This window comes from Triticum aestivum, chromosome 5B (assembly GCF_018294505.1).
Source record: "Triticum aestivum cultivar Chinese Spring chromosome 5B, IWGSC CS RefSeq v2.1, whole genome shotgun sequence".
Lineage (NCBI taxonomy): Eukaryota > Viridiplantae > Streptophyta > Magnoliopsida > Poales > Poaceae > Triticum > Triticum aestivum.
In genome coordinates this window covers 310,869,318-310,891,514 of record NC_057807.1, presented here as the reverse complement: position 1 = coordinate 310,891,514, position 22,197 = coordinate 310,869,318, and positions in this window count along the sequence as shown.

Below are 22,197 nucleotides of genomic sequence, written 5' to 3'. Positions count from 1 at the left end.
TCATCGTGGAACATGTGGGAGCCAACATGGGTATCCAGATCCCGCTGTTGGTTATTGGCCGAAGAGTTGTCGCGGTCATGTCTGCATGGTTCCCGAACCCGTAGGGTCTACACACTTAAGGTTCGATGACGCTAGGGTTATAAAGGAAGTTTGTATGTGGTTACCGAATGTTTTTCGGAGTCCCGGATGAGATCCCGGACGTCACGAGGAGTTCCGGAATGGTCCGGAGGTAAAGATTTATATATGGGAAGTCTTATTTTGGTCGCCGGAAAAGTTTCACACTTTATCGGTATTGTACCGGGAGTGCCGAAAGGGGTCTGGGGGTCCACCGGGGGGGTCCACCTACCCCGGGGGGCCACATGGGCTGTAGGGGGTGCGCCTTGGCCTATATGGGCCAAGGGCACCTGCCCCAAGAGGCCCATGCACCAAGATATAAGAAAAAGGGGAGAGTCCTCAAAGGGGAAGGCACCTCCGAGGTGCCTTGGGGAGGATGGACTCCTCCCCCCGTTGGCCGCACCCCTTCCTTGGAGGAAGGGGCAAGGCTGCGCCTTCCCCCTCTCGCTTGCCCCTATATAAAGGGAGGGGAGGGAGGGGTGGCCGCACCTGAAGCCCTGGAGCCTCCCTCCCACCTGTGACACCTCCTCCTCTCCCGCAGGTGCTTGGCGAAGCCCTGCAGGATTGCCACGCTCCTCCATCACCACCACGCCGTTGTGCTGCTGCTGGATGGAGTCTTCCTCAACCTCTCCCTCTCTCCTTGCTGGATCAAGGCATGGGAGACGTCACCGGGCTGTACGTGTGTTGAACGCGGAGGTGCCGTCCGTTCGGCACTAGGATCTCCGGTGATTTGGATCACGACGAGTACGACTCCTTCAACCCCGTTCTCTTGAACGCTTCCGCTTAGTGATCTACAAGGGTATGTAGATGCACTCTCCTTCCCCTCGCTGCTGGTTTCTCCATAGATAGATCTTGGTGACACATAGGAAAATATTGAATTTCTGCTACGTTCCCCAACAGAATATGCTGGCAATGTAACACATAGAGAGTAATGAAAGAATAATGCTATACTACATGCATATATGGCTGGTGGAAAGCTCTATGGTTATAGTTTTGCGTAAAGCCAAATTTTCCCTACTGCAAAGGAATAAATTTTATTTAACTATCATGGTGGTTGTTAAACATTGAGAATGGTACTCCAACTCAATCCCAATTAAGCATCATCATTAAACCCAACAAAATTTAATTAAGTAACATGATGAGATTCACATGATAATCCAAGTACTAGATACTCAAAACGTCCATAACCGGGGACATGGCTAACCATGATTAGTTTATACACTCTGCAGAGGTTTGTGCACTTTTCCCCACAAGATTTGATCTCCTCCTCTTGATTTCTCGCACTACATGGTGTTTGAGAAACACATGATCGAGACACAGTCTTTCAGAAGCATTAACTCTCTACTCCGGGTAGACAGTACCAACCTACACCCCCTACATCTGCTAGTCTACCTCTTCAAGAGCTCACGCAACTTAATCAACTATGCTATAGCCCATAGTAGCTTGCTACCGTAGACGGAAGTTTCTAGCATGAATAATCTCATGATCACTTTGAGCCTGGGTGGCGGTCCTTAGGAGAATCACACGGTACCCCGGGATTTCCAAAAATACAGGCAACACTGGGTTCCCTAGGTGCCTCAATCCACCCAGATATGAATTTAAGTTGCCACCTTAAGTAAACCATTATTTAAACAATCTCACATCTATCATGGAAACACTCACCCAATCCACGTCTACTAGCATAGCATGGCAATATAAGCAAACGTAGAAGTAACTCCCAAAGGTTTGATAATAACAGGTAATAGGTTCTACCTCATCTACTTCCCAAAACCCGCATTTTAATCAGATCCTAATCATGCAATTGTTTGAGGATTGATCTAATGCAATAAAACTGGGTAATAAAGAGGTATGACCAAAGTGTTACCTGCCTTGTTGATGATCCGTGAAACCGAGAGATTCGAAGTAGCAAGCGGTGCACTCCGGGTACTCTATCGCAAACAAACATGCATACAATAAGCACTCATCTAATGCACAGGTAAAACTCAAATAAGAGGTCTAACCAAAAAGTTCAACTTAAGAACTCCGATTTGCAAAAAGAATCAAATCAAACGAAGCAACGAAACTCAAACGGTGAAAGAAACAAGCTTCATTTACTAATCTGGACCTAAGTATATTTTTACAGTAGCAAAAACTTGTTTGAGTTGGTTAAACGGAAAGAGGGTTTCGAGACGAAACTCTAGGTGCTTGAATCGCCTGATTCCGATAAACGAGCGAAAAGTTATACTAAAACAAAAAACAGACCGGAAATCGCGATCAGAAATAATTGCGGAAAATCCGAGAAAAGGAAAAACGGACGAACAGGCTAACGAACGAACATTCACTGTCTACGAAAAAAATGAAAACCGTTCGTTAAAACGAAGGTACGGACGAACGTCGGCTAAATAAACTAAAATGAAAAAAAACAGATCTAGGTTTTTTTTAACAAAACCGAACAAAAAGCCGGCGGAGAAACCGAATGGTTTTCTGAGGAAAGCCGCCGGCGGCGGGGGCGGCGAGGGGGCGGCGGGGCCCGATGGGTGGGGTGGCGGCGGTCCGGCAACGAGGCGGCGGGGTCCGGTGGTTGGCGGCGGCGGGCGGGGTGGCGGGGTTTGGCGGCGACGGCGGTCGGCGTCGGCGACGCGGGCGACGGCTGCTCGCAGCGGCGGCGTTGGCGGCGGGCTAGGGTTTCGACGCTGGGCTCGGCTGGGCTGACGGGCTCGGGGTGGCGCCTTATAAAGGCCCGGCCAGGCGGAGTCCTGGCCGAACACGGCCCAAAGTCGGTTCACGTTTTTTTTAAAAACATTACGCACAGAAAAACAAATAAAAGAAATACTAAACGGACTCCAAAAATCTCAAAATAAATTTTCCCCGACTTCTAAAATCAAGTCGGACAAGATGACCATTTATTTGGGGCCTAAATGCAATTTTGAAAAATGCACATTTTTCTAAATTCAAGTAAAATAGCAATAAACTCCAAAATAAAATCTTATTTGATTTTATTATCAAATCCTCAATATTTCTTTATTTTGGGAAAGTCATTTTATTCCGTCTCTCATATTTTATAATATAAATAATTGAAGAAAAAAAATCAAATGATCCTATTTTCAAAATTTGAGAAAATTCAAATATGAAAATAACGAAATCCCCAACTCTCTCCATGGGTCCTTGAGTTGCGTAGAATTTCTAGGATCGAGCCAAAATGCAATAAATATGATATGCAATGATGATCTAATGTATAACATTCGAAATTGAAAATTTAGGATGTTACTGATGATAAGGAGATTGAGCATCTAACTAAAGAACTAAACACTCTTAAGTTAGCTCATGAAACTACCTTAGAAGATCATCAAGAGCTTTTAATGACTCATGAGAAACTACGCTTTGAAAAGCTCAATCTTGAGCAAGAGCATGGGTTCTTAAAGGCAATCAATGATGATCTTCATAAGAAAAGTTCTTCTTATATTGCCAAGCGTTTACTCTTGTCTACTTACATGCCACAAGTAAAATGTAGCAACAAGAGTAAGAAAGATTCTTCTTCTAGTAGTAACAATAATCATGCTAAATCCAATATTGTTGCTTCTAGTAGTTCTCTTGATTCCACTAATGATTCACTTAGCCAAGTTACAGTTGAGCAAGAAAATAGCTTATTGAAGGGAATTATAGAGAAAGGTGTTTACAAGAGCCTTGCCGGAAGTAAACAATTCGAGGAAATTGTACGCAAGCAAGGAAGGCACCGGAAGAATCAAGGTGCTGGTTTTGAACGTAAGTTCAATGCCAATGGAGTTGAGTGGGAAGAAGATCAATACCCCAAGACGAAGTTTGTTCCTCAACAAGAGAAGTATGATCCTACTTCCTTCAAGGGGACACAAGCTCAAGATGATCTTCCACCACAAGACGACAAGCTAAAAGGCAAGGACAAGCTTTAAGAGGAGATTGATGCATTTGAAGAAGCTCCAAAGGCCTTGGTCAAGTGGGTTCCCAAGTCTACATCAAGTTATACTTCATCAAGTACATCTACAACCCCAAGGATTCACATCAAGATGATGTGGATCCTGAAGAAGAAGAACTAGAGAGTTCTTGAGGGTTACTCCACCAACATGCTTCACTCATATTCATTTTGGAAAGTGCAAGTGCAAACAACTTCCACATCTTGCACTAGTTCAAGGAGTCACAAACCTTCTTATTGATAAGACAAGGGACAAGGTAATCTAATGCTTTCATGGACATCATCTTGTGTGTACTTCACTCTATGTCTATGGATATCCTTGTTTGTTCCTTGTGGGACTAACCCATGTAGGTATTGAAAGTGCAACTCACTCCAATGGATTGCTCCAAATGATTTACATCAACAATGAGCATCCACATCTTCGACACCTACATGAAGTCATCATCGACAAAACCCAAGGTTAGTTCATCCCTCTTATGGGGGATATCACATCTAGGGGGAGCTTTACTCTAAGAATTGGGCTAAAGCAACTCTAATGGTGTGAACACAACAATGCTTTATGTAAAAGTGGTAACCCCACTTGTGCTTAAACGATGAGTATGACATATGATCAAATGTTCTCATTTGACTCCTAAGTCAATATACTCATATATAGATGACCTTGTCATCGCCAATTGCTTGATAGATGCTAGAGTGATTGCGCATGCTTTGCTACATATTTCATTTGCCATTTTATTGTGTGAGCATGTTGATTGCATATTTTTCTCATTCGAGGACATCCATTTGTTGGTTTGGCTGTTTGGCTCCTTTTCTTTTACCAAATGGATGGACAAGAATGCCTAAGAACTTCCTCTAGCTATCTATGCTTTTCTCGTCTCAAACTCTATTCATGCTACATCACAAAGTTTGATCAAGTCAGATTCGAACCCTCTAGGTGAGGAGCACTCGGAGTCACCAATTCATCACAGACTTAAACTTCCAAAACCTCTCTATGCATTTCGGTCTGACTGATTCATTCCTTTCAGTCATACCGAGTTCATTGAGTTGATCTAGGTTTTCAATCTCGGTGTAACCGATTTCAACAATTTGATCACACCGAGTTGCAGTAACCGCTTGTGATTCTGCATCTCGGTGCCACCGAGTCGTTCCACTCGGTCCCACCGACAGGGTCAGGATATAAATACCCACGGGTCGAATTTTAGAAATTCCTTCGAAAACCCTTCGCCTGCGCGTATCCTGCTCTGCCGACTCTGGTCTCCGGATCATCTCCTTGCCGCCAGCGATTTCCTGCTGCTGGTCTCCGCCACCGTCATCGGAAATCTCTGCCGCTGTTGCGACCGTAGCGAGCACATCGCTAAATTAGGGTATGAGTTCGATCCTTTGTGCTTTCTCACTCTGATTCTTAGCATAGAGACAATGCCATGATTCTTGACAAGTTTGAGATTATCCTATCCAGCAAAAACTTTGTTTAGTCTAGATTTGTTAAAAAAATTTAGGGTTAGTTTTACGCCGAACTCATCTCAGACCGATCGAGTTGAATCGGTCGCACCGATTTGGTTAGGCCATTGCACTTGTGATTTTCAGTCTGACCGAAACTTACAAATCGGTGTGACTGAGTTCATAACTTTGTGAAACCCTAGCAATATCGGTGTCACCGAGCTATGCCTGTGCCTCGGTCTGACCATGATCACTAGTTTAGGCACACAATCTTGCTTCGATGTCACCAGTTTACAAATCAGTAGCTCCGAAATGCTTTCTGTAGAAATCTAAAACTAACTTTTTGACTCAATTGTTTTGCAAAAACTCTACACTTTGTGATGCTCATCCACTCTATCTCATATACAACTATTCACAGGGTCAGCTTGAAGTGTCAGCTATGTCAGATCAGAGTGGTAGCCAGAACAAGTCTAAGGGACAAGTCAACATGAGTGAGGGCACTAGTCCCTCTGATAGCTATGAAGATGGAAGCAGAAGTACTCCTAGCAACCTGCCTAAGGCTGCTACTAGGCAGAGGAGAAAAAGAAACTCAGACTCAAAAGATGAAGATTATGTTGCTGCCGAGGAGGAGGTCAGCTCCAAGAAGAAAGTTGTCAAGAAAGAATTTGGCACAATAGCTTCAACCAAGCCTGGTCTGAACAAGAAAGCTCCTGCTAGAAGAGTGCCAATGTACAAAGCCAGAGCCTCAACACAGGAAACCATTGAATTCACTCTTGAACCAAAGGAGGCCGGTGAGGGCAAAAAGAGAATGGAAAGGGTCAAGAAGACCATAGCCAAAGTAAGTGGCAGATCCTCTATGATAAGGGACCCAGCTGAGGATGAGGAAGAAGGTGAAGAAGATGCTACATCAGCACCAAAGACTCATAAGCTGATGGGGGATGCCATCAAATCTGGGGCTGCTTCATCAAAGCCCAAGCCTGCCCCCAAAGCTACAACTCAAGCTTCAAAGTCTGCACCCAAGAGAAGCACCAGAAACATTCCTACTACAGAAAAGAACAAGGCCCGAGTGCCTGAAGTGGAAGAAGAAGAAGAGGAAGCCCAAGTGCTTAGAAATTCGAAGCCAAAGATTCATGATCATGATGATAATCATCCAGTGGCAGAAAACATGAAGGAAAGAAATGATGCAGGTCTCATATTGTGGAGACAATCAGACCCTTATGCTGTAAGGAGAAGAACTGCAGTGGACTACAGATTTCACACTAAGGAACAACATGACTTCTTTGAGATTGTGCTCTTGGAGAAGAAGCCCATTGTGTGTGAGATGAAATGGGTAGATTGGAAGTACATTGATAGCAATAAAGATCATTTCCCTGGAGTACATGAGAGCTTCAGACTCAATGGAGTTGACACCTTTGTGGGTCAGAAATTGACCAAGTGGAATGATGAGCTTATCATGCAGTTCTAGTCAACAACTCACTTCTACCCAAATGGGAAAATTGTTTGGATGTCTGAAGGTACTAGGTACCAGTCTACTGTTGCTGAATGGGCCAAGCTCATTAATGCCCTTGAAGAAGTTGAGGATGATATTGATGTCTATGCTGAGCGCAAGAAAGATCACAACTCCATGGACAACATGTACTAGCAGATACCTGACAAGGCCTTGGACATACACAAGCTAGGCTCAGTATACTATATATTGTCTGGACTGGCCACCATGAACACTATTTTGAGGCTCACCTTGTTTCCCAAATCAGGCAATCACAGGATGACCAGAGGCCACTCCATCAACTTGCTTCAACTATTTGATTTGCCACAAAAATTTAAGGTGATGAGCTTGATAGTTGAGACCATCAAGAGAACAGCAGCAGACTAGAAGAGATCATGTGGGTATGCTCCACACATTTAGATGCTCATAAACTTCAAAATGAGCACATGTGTATATCTGTTGGATAAAGAGAACCTTCCTTTGAGACCTGACCTTGAGGAGAACATAGTTTTTATGGATGCTTCAGATCCTACATCAGTAGAGGCTCAAGAGAATAGAGCAAAAGCAAAAGAAGAGAAGGCAGCCAAGATGCCAAGTGTTGAAGAGGCATCTTGTCGGCGTTCTGGGAACGGGGGTACCCAGACTTGCCTGCCTGCGGCCTGTGGCGTGTCTCAAGGAGTGGCCCAGTATGGCCCATCTTCATCAACACATCCTCAAGACCCTCGCGAGGGGCCAAGCCTCGCGGGGCGGAAGACAGGAGGCATCCTCGGGCACGGCCTCGTCAGGCTGGCTCACGAGGAGGCAGAGAGATCAAGGAGGGGGTACCTCACGAGGTGCTTGTGACGCAAGCCATGGCGACCAAGGCCAGGCGGGCGCCAGGCGGGCGCCGACCTGCGCAGAGTCCTTGTTTCCTCTTTGGTGCAAAGGGGGCAAGCGTAGGCGAGGGTATCAAGCAAAGGCAACCATTCCGGTGCAACAAGACCAAGACCAGCAGGACGGCAGGATGAAGGTCATCGTGGAGCCCAAGACGGCGTCATCGTCAGGGTCTTTGGCAGGCGAGGACCAACTTTAGTCAGGATAAGTGTACTAGATGTTCCCCTTCAAAATGGCCAATTGTTGGCGCCCTTCCCGCTCAATATTTAGGAAGCGGCCCGGGGCCTTCGCCTATAAATAGGACTAGCCACCCACAGGGTAGGGGGACGGGAGATCGGAGATCAGGGATCGGGGATCAGATCCACATCTAGAGATCAACCAGAGAGAAGAACCTTAGCCGACACTACCATAAGAACTCCTCCCCTCGCGAGGCAGTTCTTCCTTGTATTGTTCATCATCAGCACTAGAGGCAATCCACCACACCACACACTGGAGTAGGGTATTACACCACAATGGTGGCCTGAACCAGTATAAACCTCGTGTCCCTTGTGTTGTTCTTCGTGTAGTTTTAGATCCTGGCGAGGCGGCAAGACATGGGTAGGCTGGAGGTGTGATATCCGCGTGCACCCCAGTGTTCGAACCTTGAGGGTCTGCCGGAACCCGAAATCCGAAATTTGGCGCGCCAAGTAGGGGTGTGCCGGAATCTGCCTTCCGCCGCCTCGTGTTTCGCCGCCCGTCCCATCCATGTTAGACGCACGTCGCGCCCGTGGTGAGCGCCGGGCCGCTCTCGCCACTCGCGTCGCCTAGATGGCTCCCCTCGGTGGGCACCCCCGCCGTTCCCCGTCGCCTGCCGTCAACGCCGCCACCGGCCCGGCGGGGAACGAGCAACAGGCGTCGTCCCTGCATCCTTCAGTGCGGCGGGAAGGCCGCACCGCCACCCCATCGCTGACTCCGGCCGGCTCCTCGTCCCATGCTTGTCGCGCTCATGCAGACGCGCATGCCGCGCTGCTCCTGGCGCGGGAGCTCCTGCACTACCGTCCCGTCGACGACCTCTATGACGAGTGGCTCGCCCGCATCACCAAGCTCGTCGGCACCGCTGGGGGCTCCCCCGTACCATCCCTCTCACTGCACCGCGCCCCGCCCTGCGCGGGCGATGAAGCTCCGGGGGCACCTCAGCCGCCTCCCACTCAAGAAGGCGCCTTGGCCCCAAGGCGCGTGGCCCCTAGGCGGAACCGACTCCATCCGGCGCCAGCACAGCAAGAGAAGAGCTGCCAAGAGATCCCTCGTCCCCAAGAAGCCGCCCGTGTGCTCCCCGCACCGGCCCGACACGGGCGCGCTCCCACTCCAGCGCATCAAGACCCCATGCTGCACCTAGAGGCAGCGCACAAGGACTTCCAAGATCAAGCTCTCCATCACTCAAGGCCTCCCGCGGCCACCGCAGGCTGCCGCACCTTCACCGCCGAGCTGTGCAGCGTGGCCTGGCTGGGCAAGTTCAAGCCAGACCTGCCCCCACGCTACGATGGCACGGCTGACCCTGTGGAGTTCCTCCAGCTCTATGAGTTGGGCATCGAAGCCGCCAACAGGGACGAGAAGGTCATGGAAAACTGGTTCCCCATGGCGCTCAAGGACGACGCCCGCACCTGGATCTTGGCACGATATCCTCCTGGGACGAGATGCGCACCCGATTCATCGCCAACTTCCAAGGCACCCGCGACCGGCCCCCGGCCATGAGCGACTTGCGCCGCATCAAGCAGCAGCCGGGAGAGACCCTGCAGAAGTTCATCCGGCGCTTCAACAGCGCTCGCCTTAAGATCCCCAAGGTGTTCGAGGAGGCTATCATCTCGGCCTTCTTCGACAGCGTGCGTGATGTCAAGATGAAGGAGGAGCTCGTGATGCATGAGGACCTATGCACCTCCCTGGAGCTTTTCAATCTGGCGACCAAGTGCGCTAGGGCTGAGGAAGGGCGCCTTTCCCTCCTCGAGCTGCGAGCTGCTGACCCAGAAGAGAAGAAGCCCAAGGCCAAGGACGTGAAGCGCAAGGGGGCTGCCGTGCTTGCGGCAGAGCCGGACACCAAGCAAGGCAGGGATCAGACTGAGTCATCCAAGGGCAGCCGGTACTGCATGTAGCACGACCTCCACACCCACAACACCAATGAATGCCAAGAGCTCAGGGCCATGCGAGACGTGCGTGCCGGCCGACGCCCCGTGCGCAGCGACAGGGGCTATGTCCGAGGAGGAGGAAGAGGTGGAGGACGATGGGAAGACTATGGCCCTCGCCAAGGATGGCGCAACCGACCTCGCGAGGACCGCTGGTAGGACCAGCCTCATGAGGGAGGTTGGAAGGACCCACCTCGCGAGGGAGGTTGGAGGGATCAGCCTCGCGAGGACCGCCCGCAAGGCAATGCAGGCGTCCCTCCTCTGCCACCACAGCCGAGGAGGAATGAAGACCATCACCAGGACGAGGGGGCTGGAGGCTTCCAGGAGGCACGCGCAATCGCTTGCATCTTGGGCGGCGCACAAGCCCCGGCCTCTCAGCGCATCTTCAAGCAGTTTGCCCGTGAAGTGAATGCAGTCCTCCCCAAGCTTGATGCCACATGCCCTCTTAGGTGGTCAGCATGCACTATCACGTTCAACTCAGTGGATGAGCTCAAGTGCGCAGCCACAGCAGGAGTCCTACCGATGCTTTGTTCCCCAATCATCAGCAATGTGCAGGTCACCAGGACCCTCATCGATGGCGGAGCAGGGCTCAATGTCCTATCCGTCGAGATGTTCAACAATCTCCAAGTGCCATACAATCAGCTGCAGCCAACCAAGACTTTCTCAGGAGTCACTGATGGTTCCATGGTTCCGATAGGGCAGGTTCGCCTTCCTGTTACCTTCAGGAAGCGCGACAACTACCGCACCGAGCTCATTGACTTTGATGTCGCTCACATCCGCCTGCCGTACAATGCCATCCTCGGGTACCCAGCCCTGGCCAAGTTCATGGCTGTGACCCATCACGGCTACAATGTCCTCAAGATGCCAGGAAGCGGTGGGGTCATCACAGTGCCCTATGAAGAGAGAGACGCCGTGTGTTCTCTGGAACGTGCTTTCCAAGCCGCATCAATTGAAGACCCAGATCACAGGAACGGGAGGCCTCCCGAGGCTGCTCCTAAGAAGAAGAAGACATCGCCTGGCCCGACCCCTCGGGAGGCAGGCCCCTCAGGGTTCGTGCCTGTTCAGGGGGCACCTCATTCTGTCGCATAGGAAGGCGCGCCTGGCGCCCTCCTCGAGCAAGGCTCGGGGGCTCTCTCCTGGAGGGCCATCGACTTTGCTAAGATCACGTGGGAGGCGCTCGGGCACCACTTGGAAGCGTGCTTCAATGCACGTTTCCCTCAGGAAGGAGCAAGGCAAGGAGGGCCAAACCCTCAGGAATTCGTCAGTGAGATCATTCAGGAGCTGTAGGAGTCAAGAATCATGAGTGACAGCCGCCGCTTACCCGCCGTAGCTCCCCATCCAGGCGAGGATGGTGGGCTGCACGTCTGCATTGACATACTAGGACTCAACCGAGCCGCCTCTCAGGAGCGCCTCTATCCCTCACGCGTGGGGCGCTGCAAAGGTGCACCCCACAGCTATGTTCGCATGCCTTACGACCTACTGAATGCGGTTGATGTGCGTCAGCGCCTCATGAGGAGCATCTTGGAGGCTCAGGCGGTCAGGTACTCTGCAGTCCTGGCGGAGATGGAGATGGTCCGCGAGGAGCCGCCAGCGCCTCCGGAGCCTCCCGAGGCCCCTGGGCCTGGGGGCTCATGAAGATCGTCTCGCGCAGCGCACGCCGTCCGCTACTTCAGCATCCCTACATCTTCAGCATCATCAGGTGACATCCTTCGAGTTTCATTTTCAACTAGGAGCGCCCCCCCAGGGCTGCATCATTCCCAGGCCGTGTGGGTCCATCCTTGCGGCATGTATCCCTTTACTTCATGTTTTCAGCTTACTTTATCGGGGGCGCCCCTCGGGCTGCATTATCCCCAAGCCGCTCGGGCCAGACCCAGTGGCGTGTATCCCTCTTGCGTTATTTCGGTCGTGCGTTTGATTCATCATGATCGTTATTTGATGCCTGTCCATGGCACCCCTCTTCCTTCATGTCGACCGCTTGCACGTTAAAGGGGGGGGGGTACCTGAGCATCGCGACTCATGGGCTCCTGCTGGCTCTCTAGCCCTCACCCTCTGGCCTTGTCCATAGCATCGCGACCTGGCGTACCAGCGACGGCTGAGCCCACTCGAGGGCCGGGACCCGAGGACGTAGAGCGCCAACATCTAACCAAACTTGCAGGAACACATTACAAGAAAAGGCCCAGAGCCAGGCGCAACCCGCCTTGAGGTAGGGCCCCGTGATTCCCGCGCTGGCTCACGGGTGCCCAGATACACCTCGCCAAGCCCTACCGTGCCAACCACATGTCAGGGTGGGGCTGTACACGCCCCGGGGGCTCCTCCCGGAGGGGAGCCCCCTCCCACGCACCAGTGGAAGCACCATGCTCCGCGCTGGCTGACGACACTGCCGAGGAGCGGTTATGCCCGTACACATACGGAAGCGCTATGCTCCGCGCTGGTGATAAACAACTGAGGATGCCCCCCGGCCGCATCAACCTCAGGGAGCCCAGAGCTCAGTGTCCGGCCTCATCGTAATGTCTCCCCTCAGGAGTGCTAGCGAGGGGGCTGGGCACAGGGGCTACGCCTGGGTCACGCCCAGGTGTACGCCACCCAGCCAGGCCCCTCTGGCCTGGTTCATCGCACGCCTCTCCCCGAGCGGAGCCAAGGTACGAAGGCCGTTTGAACGTCAAGGGGGACTCCTGAGCATCACGACTCAGGAGCCTAACTGGTCACGTAGCCCCTCACCCCTTAGTTCCGAAAGGCTAACGGCGGTCGAGGTATGCGCGGGGCCGGACTCTGCCGACGTAGAACGGTAAATTCACCCATACATTCCACCTCCCTACTTGCTGTTCATGCGTCAAGGGGGACTCCTGAGCATCGCAACTTAGGAGCCTAACTTGTCACGTAGCCCCTCACTCCTTGGTCCCGTCCTGGTTTCCGGTCGGGGCTAACGGCGGCTGAGGTATGCACGGGGCCGGGCTCTGCCAACGTAGAACACAAGCAAGTAGGAAGGAAAAATGCAAATCTCAAGGAATTCAAAAGCAAATATTACAGTCCATAGAGTACTTTGGCAACGCCAAACACAAGTTTAAACGCCTCCATGAGGCATGATGCATGTTGCAGGAGCTAAAAGCAGGACGGGAGCTGCGAAGGGATCACTTTCTGGCGGTGCCATCGGTGGTGACGGAGTTGCGCTGGGCGACTTCGCCTCGTGGAGCCCCAGGATCGGTAGCGCCTCGCTTTGGCTTGGTGCTGAAAGCCCGGAACTTCGCCAGCAGAGCCTCCACTCGACCCTTCACGGCCTCGGCAGCGACGGCGGCAAGCTCGCCGCTCATGGGCTCCAGCAGACTGTCAAGGTCAACGTCGGGGTTGCGAAGGTAGATGTGGGTGAAGACGCGCGTCAGCGCTGCAGAAGAAAGGACACGCGCCTCAACCTCAGCCGTGGGGCCAAGGCCGAGGGCGACATCTTCGAGGGTGCGGACCAGGAAGGGAAGCAGCTTGGCGGGGCCCTCCTCGGCACCGGCCAGGGGGCTTTCCAGGCCGCTGTCATAGAGCGACTTCAGCAAGGTGCGAGCCTTCACCTCCAGCTTCGCGAAGGCCACGCGGTCCTCGGCCAAGACCCGCGCCTTGCCGTCCAGCTCGATCCTCTTTGCCTCCAATGCCTGCTCCAGCGCATCCAAACGGCCTTGGCGTTCGTCAAGCTTGGCATCCCGGTCCTTGGAGGCAGCCTCGCAAGCCTTCATGTCTTCCTCCTTCTCCTGGAGGTCATTGGCCTCCTTGGCGAGCTGCTCGTGCAGGCCTAACAGCTCGCTCTCCAGCGCCTCACAACAACCTCGGACATCTGCTACCTCACCCAAGGCGGCATCGTGCGCGGCCTTCGCCTCGAGGATGGCCTGCTTCTCCTCGTCGCAAGCTATCGCGGCCTGAGCCAGCGCCGCTCGGACTGAAGCATCAGAGCGGACCCAGCCGGAGGCCAGCTCCAGGCGCCCGGCCACCAAGCGAGGGTCGGCGCCCTGAAGATCGTTCCGCAGCCGGTCCAGCTCAGCAGCAGCACGATCCAGGACAGTAGGAGTCAGAGAGATGGCAGTTGGTGGAGTAGGAGGAGAAGACGGCAGCATAATCACAGCACCATGAGTCAGGACCTTCGGCGCCCCGACGACTGCGGCAGTGCGTCAGGCAAGGACAGCTCGGGAGTCGCTTGGTCCATGGGGGCTGAGCTCGCTCCAGCTAGCCCCTCCAGGCCTCGCGAGGATGACCGGGTAGGAGAGGCCCGCGTCTTGTCTCCCCCTCCTCCCGCGGGTGGGGGTGCTGCCCCGGACGAAGCCTCAGGAGCCCCCTTCAGCTTCTTTGCCGCAGGCACCAGCCTAGCCAAGGAATATGGACGTCAAGCCTCAACAATGAAGCAAGAAGCAAAACGAGAATCGAGCATTTACTCGTCATCGCTCGCGGGCTCAAGCAACCTCCGGCCGAACTTGAAGCCCGAGAGCCGGATGCTGGGATCAACCTCAAGAGGCTCGGGAGCAGGAGGCGTGTTTGTAGATCGCCTCGGAGCCGGAGCAGACCCGTGGGGAACCAGCCCCGTCCTGTCCTTCTTCGGGATCGGGGGCAAGCTCTCGCCACCTAGCTCATCGCCATCCTCGTCATCGTCTGGCATGAGGCGAAGAGCGCGGGACCTGCGCCGAGGGAGGGGCGCTCTCGAATCCCCGTCGGTTGCCTCGGAGTCGGGCTCCTTCCTGGAATCGCTGGAGGATACGTTCACTGTCGCTAGGGCCGCCGGGCCGTCGGGAACATCCGCGGGCACAGGCCCGTCCCCGTCGAAAGCGGACATGGAGTTCACCACCTGCTCCCAATCCTCCCAAAGGAACAGGGGCACAGGAGCACCCTCCAGTCTCACCATGTCATCCCCGACCAAGGATTGGAGGACAACGGCCAGATCTTCATCGGCCAGGACTATGGAGCTCGGGCGAAGGGCGGCGTCGCCCCCCCCCCCCGAGCCTCCACAGCGGGAGCGAATATTCCCGAAGTGGAGCCACCCAGTGGTCCAGGAACTCCCTCAGGAGTGACGCCCCGGTGAGCTTCGCCGTCGCCATGTTGCCCGACCACAGGTCCGCATCCATCCTCTCCAGCACCGGCTTCGTGCGGGGATCAACGAGCTCCACGCGAGACCAGGCATCAACAGATTTGGGCTGCTTCATGGGCAGAATCAGCCGGGGATGGATGCGCCTAGCATCCACCATGACCCACTTGCTCCTGAAGCCTTCAATAATCTTCCCGGGCTTCGAGATGGCGTTGGAGCTGCCATACGCGACAAAGCTCGCGCACGCGGTGATGGGGCCGCGAGAGACCCGGAGGTAGACGTAATGGCGCAGCAAGGCCACCGAGGGCCTCACCCCGACGTGAGCCTCGCAGTAGTAGGAGAAAATCGCCAGGAGAAGAACAAAGTTGGGATGGAGGTGCAGAGCCAGAAGATTGTAATGGTGAAGAACAGAGAAGAAGAACTCAGAAAAGGGGGGCACCAGGCCGGCGGCGATGGCGCTCACGAAGAGCGGGTAGAAGGTGCTTCCTTCATCCTCAGGATGGGCGGAACCAACCTTAAGCACGGCCGCCCCGTCGTTGCCTTGCGCCGCCATCATCTGGCGCGTCAGGGCAAGGTTCTTCCCCGACACATTCAGAGGATCCAGAGAGGGCGAGTACCATGCTCCGGCTGGAGTATGGCGAGGCGCCATGTCTTGCTGGGTTGCAGGGTTGGAGTAGATCTGGGGATTTCGGAAGCAAGAAGGACAGGAGCGACAAAGGGGATCTAAGCAATGAAGGAGAAGGCAAATAAGGTAAGACTAGACGGGAACCACTCCCTTATAGATTTGTGCAGTTGTCGAGGTGCCGTGGGGAGCCAGGACGCCCACGTCCAATCAACCGCCACGCGGCGCCTAAGGCCGCAGGCTATTGGGGCCCGCGGCGCTTCGCACTCGCCTCTTCGCTTCTCTGCTAAGCCAAGTCCAAGCGCGCCTTGGGCCCGGGGGCTACTATCGGCGTTCTGGGAACGAGGGTACCCAGACTTGCCTTCCTGCGGCCTGTGGCGTGGCTCAAGGAGTGGCCCAGTACGACCCATCTTCATCAACACATGCTCAATACCCTCGCGAGGGGCCAAGCCTCGCGGGGCAGACGACAGGAGGCATCCTCGGGCACGGCCTCGTCAGGCTGGCTCACGAGGAGGCGGAGAGATCAAGGCGGGGGTACCTCACGAGGTGCTTGTGACGCAAGCCATGACGACCAAGGCCAGGCGGGCGCCGGCCTGCGCAAAGTCCTTGTTTCCTCTTTGGTGCAAAGGGGGCAAGCACAAGCGAGGGTATCAAGCAAAGGCAGCCATTTTGGTGCAACAAGACCAAGACTAGCAGGACGGCAGGACGAAGGTCATCGTGGAGCCCAAGCCGGCGTCATCGTCAGGGTCTTTGGCAGGCGAGGACCAACTTTAGTCAGGATAAGTGTACTAGATGTTCCCCTTCAAAATGGCCAATTGTTGGCGCCCTTCCCGCTCAATATTTGGGAAGAGGCCTGGGGCCTTCGCCTATAAATAGGACTAGCCGCCCACAGGGTAGGGGGATGGGAGATCGGAGATCAGGGATCGGGGATCGGATCCACATCTAGAGATCAACCATAGAGAAGAACCTTAGCCGACACCACCATAAGAACTCCTCCCCTCGCGAGGCAGTTCTTCCTTGTATTGTTCATCGTCAGCCCTAGAGGCAATCCACCACACCACACACTAGAGTAGGGTATTACACCACAATGGTGGCCTGAACCAGTATAAACCTCGTGTCCCTTGTGTTGTTCTTCGTGTAGTTTTAGATCCTGGCGAGGCGGTGAGACATGGGTAGGCTGGAGGTGTGATCTCCGCGCGCACCCCAGTGTTCGAACCTTGAGGGTCTGCCGAAACCCAAAATCTGACACATGTCAAGTTTTTCTCAAGTCCAAACAAGATCAACTTGGCTATCTCATTCAGGCTACTTTGAGGATTGAGAAAGGTCTGGATACCCTGACTCAGAATCAAGAGAGTCTTGAAAGAATTTTTGAGACAAAACTTCATGACTTGGATGTCAAGGTGATAGAGATTCAGACTTCTGTGGAGAAGATTCAAGAAGAGCTTGAGGATAGGAGTGACAAGACCACCACTGATTCTTCTCAATGGGTGCCCAGAAGACAGAGGTCTGCAGTAGTGCCAGTGACAGACACTAGAGCTACAACTTCAGCTCCTGCAGCCACAGCTTCATTTGCCCCTCCGGTTGCAACTCCACCAGCGCCTAAAAACTCTTCAGAAGCCTTTGTTGCAAGACTCCTCTCCACACCACCTCCCGAAGATCAAGCTTAGAGAGCCGCATAGCACTATGCATTTTCAAGCTTTTTGGTAACTTGTTGCCAAAGGGGGAGAAAGTGTATGGATCATAGGCTTCGAGAGAGAGAGAGCTTTGCTTCTTTTTGGTTCTGTTGCTACTTATTTGTTTGCTTGCTTGGATGATACTTTATGGTTATGTGTGTGAGGTACTTGTATGGTCATGTGTTTGATCATATCATACTTTATGGTTTGTGCTTGGATGATAATATTCTCTATCTCTTATGTATGATCATTCACACCTTGTCTTGGTGATGAGTGCACATTCCATATTCTATCATTTTGCGCGCTCCACCAAGATGTATGTGACATGGAGAGTGACCCATGATCCTAATTGATTGTGCATTTGCATTCAAAAGAAAATTTTAAATAATGCACAAATTTAGGGGGAGCTCTTGCTTATCACATACTTCTCAAAGCGATGATGTATCTCATTCTTATTATCATTTGTCGAAGCTTTGATCTATATGTTGTCATCAATTACCAAAAAGGGGAGATTCAAAGTGCATCTAATCTCTGGGTGGTTTTGGTAATTCCTAACAACATATAGCTCATTGAACTAATACTCTTTCAAGATGATCATTTCAGAAAGTTCAATGATTGGCATGGCATAGATGTGGACCCCTCAAAATGCTAAGGAAACATATTGGCAAAAGATCAAGACTCTACATTTTCATTTAAGTGATCCAAGATCACACTGAGTCCGTAGGAAAGCCAATACTATTAAAAGGGGATGAGGTGTTTGCTTAATGGATTACTTGCTCAAAATGCTTAGTGATATGCTCCAAAAACCCCCAACCACTTTCTCATATCCACATATGTCCTAAACATAAAGTCAAACTCGGCCCCATCGATTTGATCTATCCGGCGCCACCGAGTTCATTTGACATAGACACTGCCAGAAACCACCGATAGGGATTTCGATCTCACTGAGACGGAATTGCAAACTTTGTGTTTCCCTTCGTAATGTTTCGGTCTCACCGAAATGAGCAATCAGTCCCACCGAGTTCGCGATGCAAACTTTCTGTTTCCTTTTCGTAACATTTCGGTCTCACCAAAATGAGCGATCGGTCCCGCCGAGTTTGCCTGACCAACTCTCTGTTTTCCTAAAACTGAAATCGGTCCCACCGAGTTCATGTGATCGGTCTCACCGAGATCAAGTTCTGCCCTAACCCTAGCACATCGGTCCCACCGAGTTGACATTGTCGGTCCCACCGAAAAACCTAACGTTCACATTTTGAACTAAATCGGTCTGACCGAGTTTCACCATTTGGTCTCACCGAGTTTGGGAATATGTGTGTAACGGTTAGATTTTGTGTGGAGGCTATATATACCCCTCCACCCATTCTTCATTCATGAGGAGAGCCAGCAGAACGTGCCTACACTTCCACTACTCATTTTCTAAGAGAGAACCACCTACTCATGTGTTGAGACCAAGACATCCCAATCCAACCACAAGAATCTTGATCTCTAGCCTTCCCCAAGTTGCTTTACACTCAAATCATCTTTCCACCATAGCCAAATCTGAGAGAGAGAGTTGAGTGTTGGGGAGACTATCATTTGTCGCACAAGAGCAAGGAGTTCATAATCAACACACCATCTATTACCTTTTGGAGAATGGTGTCTCCTAGATTGGTTAGGTGTCACTTGGGAGCCTCCGTCAAGATTCTGGAGTTGAACCAAGGAGTTTGTAAGGGCAAGGAGATCGCCTACTTTGTGAAGATCTACCCAAGTGAGGCAAGTCCTTCGTGGGCGATGGCCATGGTGGGATATACAAGGTTGTTTCTTCGTGGACCCTTCATGGGTGGAGCCCTCCGTGGACTCGCGCAGCCGTTACCCTTCGTGGGTTGAAGTCTCCATCAACGTGGATGTACAATAGCACCACATATCGGAACCACTCCAAAAATCTCCGTGTCTACATTGCGTTTGCTCCCTCCAAACTCCTCTCCTTTCCCTTCGTATGCAATGATTTACATTGCGCTACTATACTCTTAGAATTGCATGTGTAGGTTGGTTGCTTGACTAGTCCTAAGTTGCTAAAATCTGCCAGGACTTAAAATTGGGAAAAGGCTAGATCTTTATTTGGTCAAGTAGTCTAATCACTCCCCTCTAGACATACTTTCGATCCTACAGGCGCCCCTTTGTCTGCCTCTCCTCCCCTCCAACCTATATATATGAGGGGAGCACCACTAGAACACACACAAACATCTGTTAGCCGTGTGCGGTGCGCCCCTCCACAGTTTATGCATCTGGTCATATTGTCGTAGTGCTTAGGTAAAGCCCTACACGGCTCACTTCACCATCACCGTCACCACGCCATCATGCTGACGAAACTCTCCCTCGACACTTCGCTGTATCAAGAGTTCGAGGGACATCATTGAGCTGAACGTGTGCAGAACTCGAAGGTGCCGTACGTTCGGTGCTTGATCGGTCGGAACGAGAAGAAATTCAACTACATCAACCATGTTGTCAAATGCTTCCGCTTTCGGCCTACAAGGGTACATGGATACACTCTCCCCCTCTCATTGCTATGCATCTCCTAAATATATCCTGCATGAGTGTAGGAATTTTTGGAAATTGCATGCTACTTTCCCCAATGGTGGCATCCGAGCCAGGTCTATGCGTAGATGATATGCACAAGTAGAAACACAAAGAGTTGTGGGTGGTGATAGTCATACTGCTTACCACCAACGTCTTGTTTTGATTCGGCGGTATTGTTGGATGAAGCAGACTGGACCAGCCTTACATGATCACGTTCATGAGACCGGTTCCACCAACAGACATGCAACTAGTTTTGCATAAAGGTGGCTGGCGGGTGCCTGTTTCTCCAACTTTAGTTGAATCGAATTTGACTACGGCCCGATCCTTGTTGACGGTTGAAACAACAAACTTGACGAAACACCATTGTGGTTTTGATGCATAGGTAAGAACTGTTCTTACTAGAAGCCCGTAGTAGCCACGTAAAACTTGCAACAACAAAGTAGAGGACATCTAACTTGTTTTTGCAGGGCATGTTGTGATGTGATATGGTCAAGACATGATGTGATATATGTTATTGTATGAGATGATCATGTTTTATATAAGTTATCGGCAACTGGTAGGAGCCTTATGGTTGTCGCTTTATTGTATGAAATGCAATCGCCATGCAATTGCTTTACTTTATCACTATGCGTTAGCGATAGTTGTAGAAGCAATAGTTGGAGAGACGACAACGATGCTACGATGGAGATCAAGGTGTCAAGCTTGTGATGATGGAAATCATGACGATGCTTTGGAGATGGAGATCAAAGGCACAAGATTATGACGGCCATATCATGTCACATATTTTGATTGCATGTGATTTTTTTCTTTTATGCATCTTATTTTGCTTAGTACAACGGTAGCATTATAAGACAACCCCTCACTAAAATTTCAAGGTATAAGTGTTCTCCCTGAGTATGCACCGTTGCGATAGTTCGTCATGCCGAGACACCACGTGATGATCGGGTGTGATAAGCTCTACGTTCACATACAATGGGTGCAAGACAGTTTTGCACATGCGGAATACTCGGGTTAAACTTGACGAGCCTAGCATGTACAGACATTGCCTTGATACGTCCATTTTGCATCATGTTTTCCTACTGTTATTTATGTTGTTTTATTGTATAATAATGTTTTTTGGAGTAATTCTAATGCCTTTTCTCGCATAATATGCAAGGTATGCTCAAAGGGGGGGAATTCTGGCAGCTGGAAATCTGGACCTGAAAAAGCTACGTCAAACTACATATTCTGCACAACTCCAAATGAGCTGAAACTTCCCAAGGATTTTTTATGGAATATTTAATAAATACATGAGCAAATTAGTACTAGAGGGGGGGCCACCAGGTGGGCACAACCCACCTGGGCGCGCCAGGAGGCCCAGGCGCGCCCTGGTGGGTGCTGCCCTCCTCGGCCCACCTTCAGTGCCCCTCTTCTGGTATATAAGTCATTTTGACCTAGAAAAAATAAGGAGAGGACTATCGGGACAAAGCGCCGCCACCTCGAGGCGGAACTTGGGCAGGAGCACTTCTGCCCTCCGGCGGAGCGATTCCACCAGGGGATCTTCCCTCCCGGAGGGGGAAATTATCCTCGTCAGCATCACCAAGAACTCTTCCATCTTGGGGAGGGCTATCTTCATCAACATCTTCAAAATCACCAACTCCTCTCAAATCCTAGTTCATCTCTTGTGTTCAATCTTGTTACCAGAACTATAGATTGGTGCTTGTGGGTGTCTAGTAGTGTTGATTACATCTTGTAGTTGGTTACTATATGGTTTATATGGTGGAAGATTATATGTTTAGATCCATTATGCTATCTAATACCCCTCTTATCTTGAGCATGATTATCATTTGTGAGTAGTTACTTTCGTTCTTGAGGTCACGAGAGAAATCATGTTGCAAGTAATCATGTGAACTTGATATGTGTTCGATATTTTGATGATATGTATGTTGTCATTCTCTTAGTGGTGTCATGTGAACGTCGACTACATGACACTTCACCATATTTGGACCTAAGGGAATGCATTGTGGAGTAGTTATTAGATGGTGGGTTGCGAGAGTGACACAAGCTTAAACCCCAGTTTATGCGTTATTCCGTAAGGGACCGATTGGATTCAAAAGTTTAATGCTACAATTAGAATTTATTCTTAATACTTTTCTCGTAGTTGCGGATGCTTGCGAGAGGGTTAACCATAAGTAGGAGGTTTGTTCAAGTAAGAACAACACCTAAGCACCGGTCCACCCACATATCAAATTATCAAAGTAGTGAACACGAATTAAGCTAACATGATGAAAGTGACTAGATAAAATTCTCATGTACCCGCAAGAAC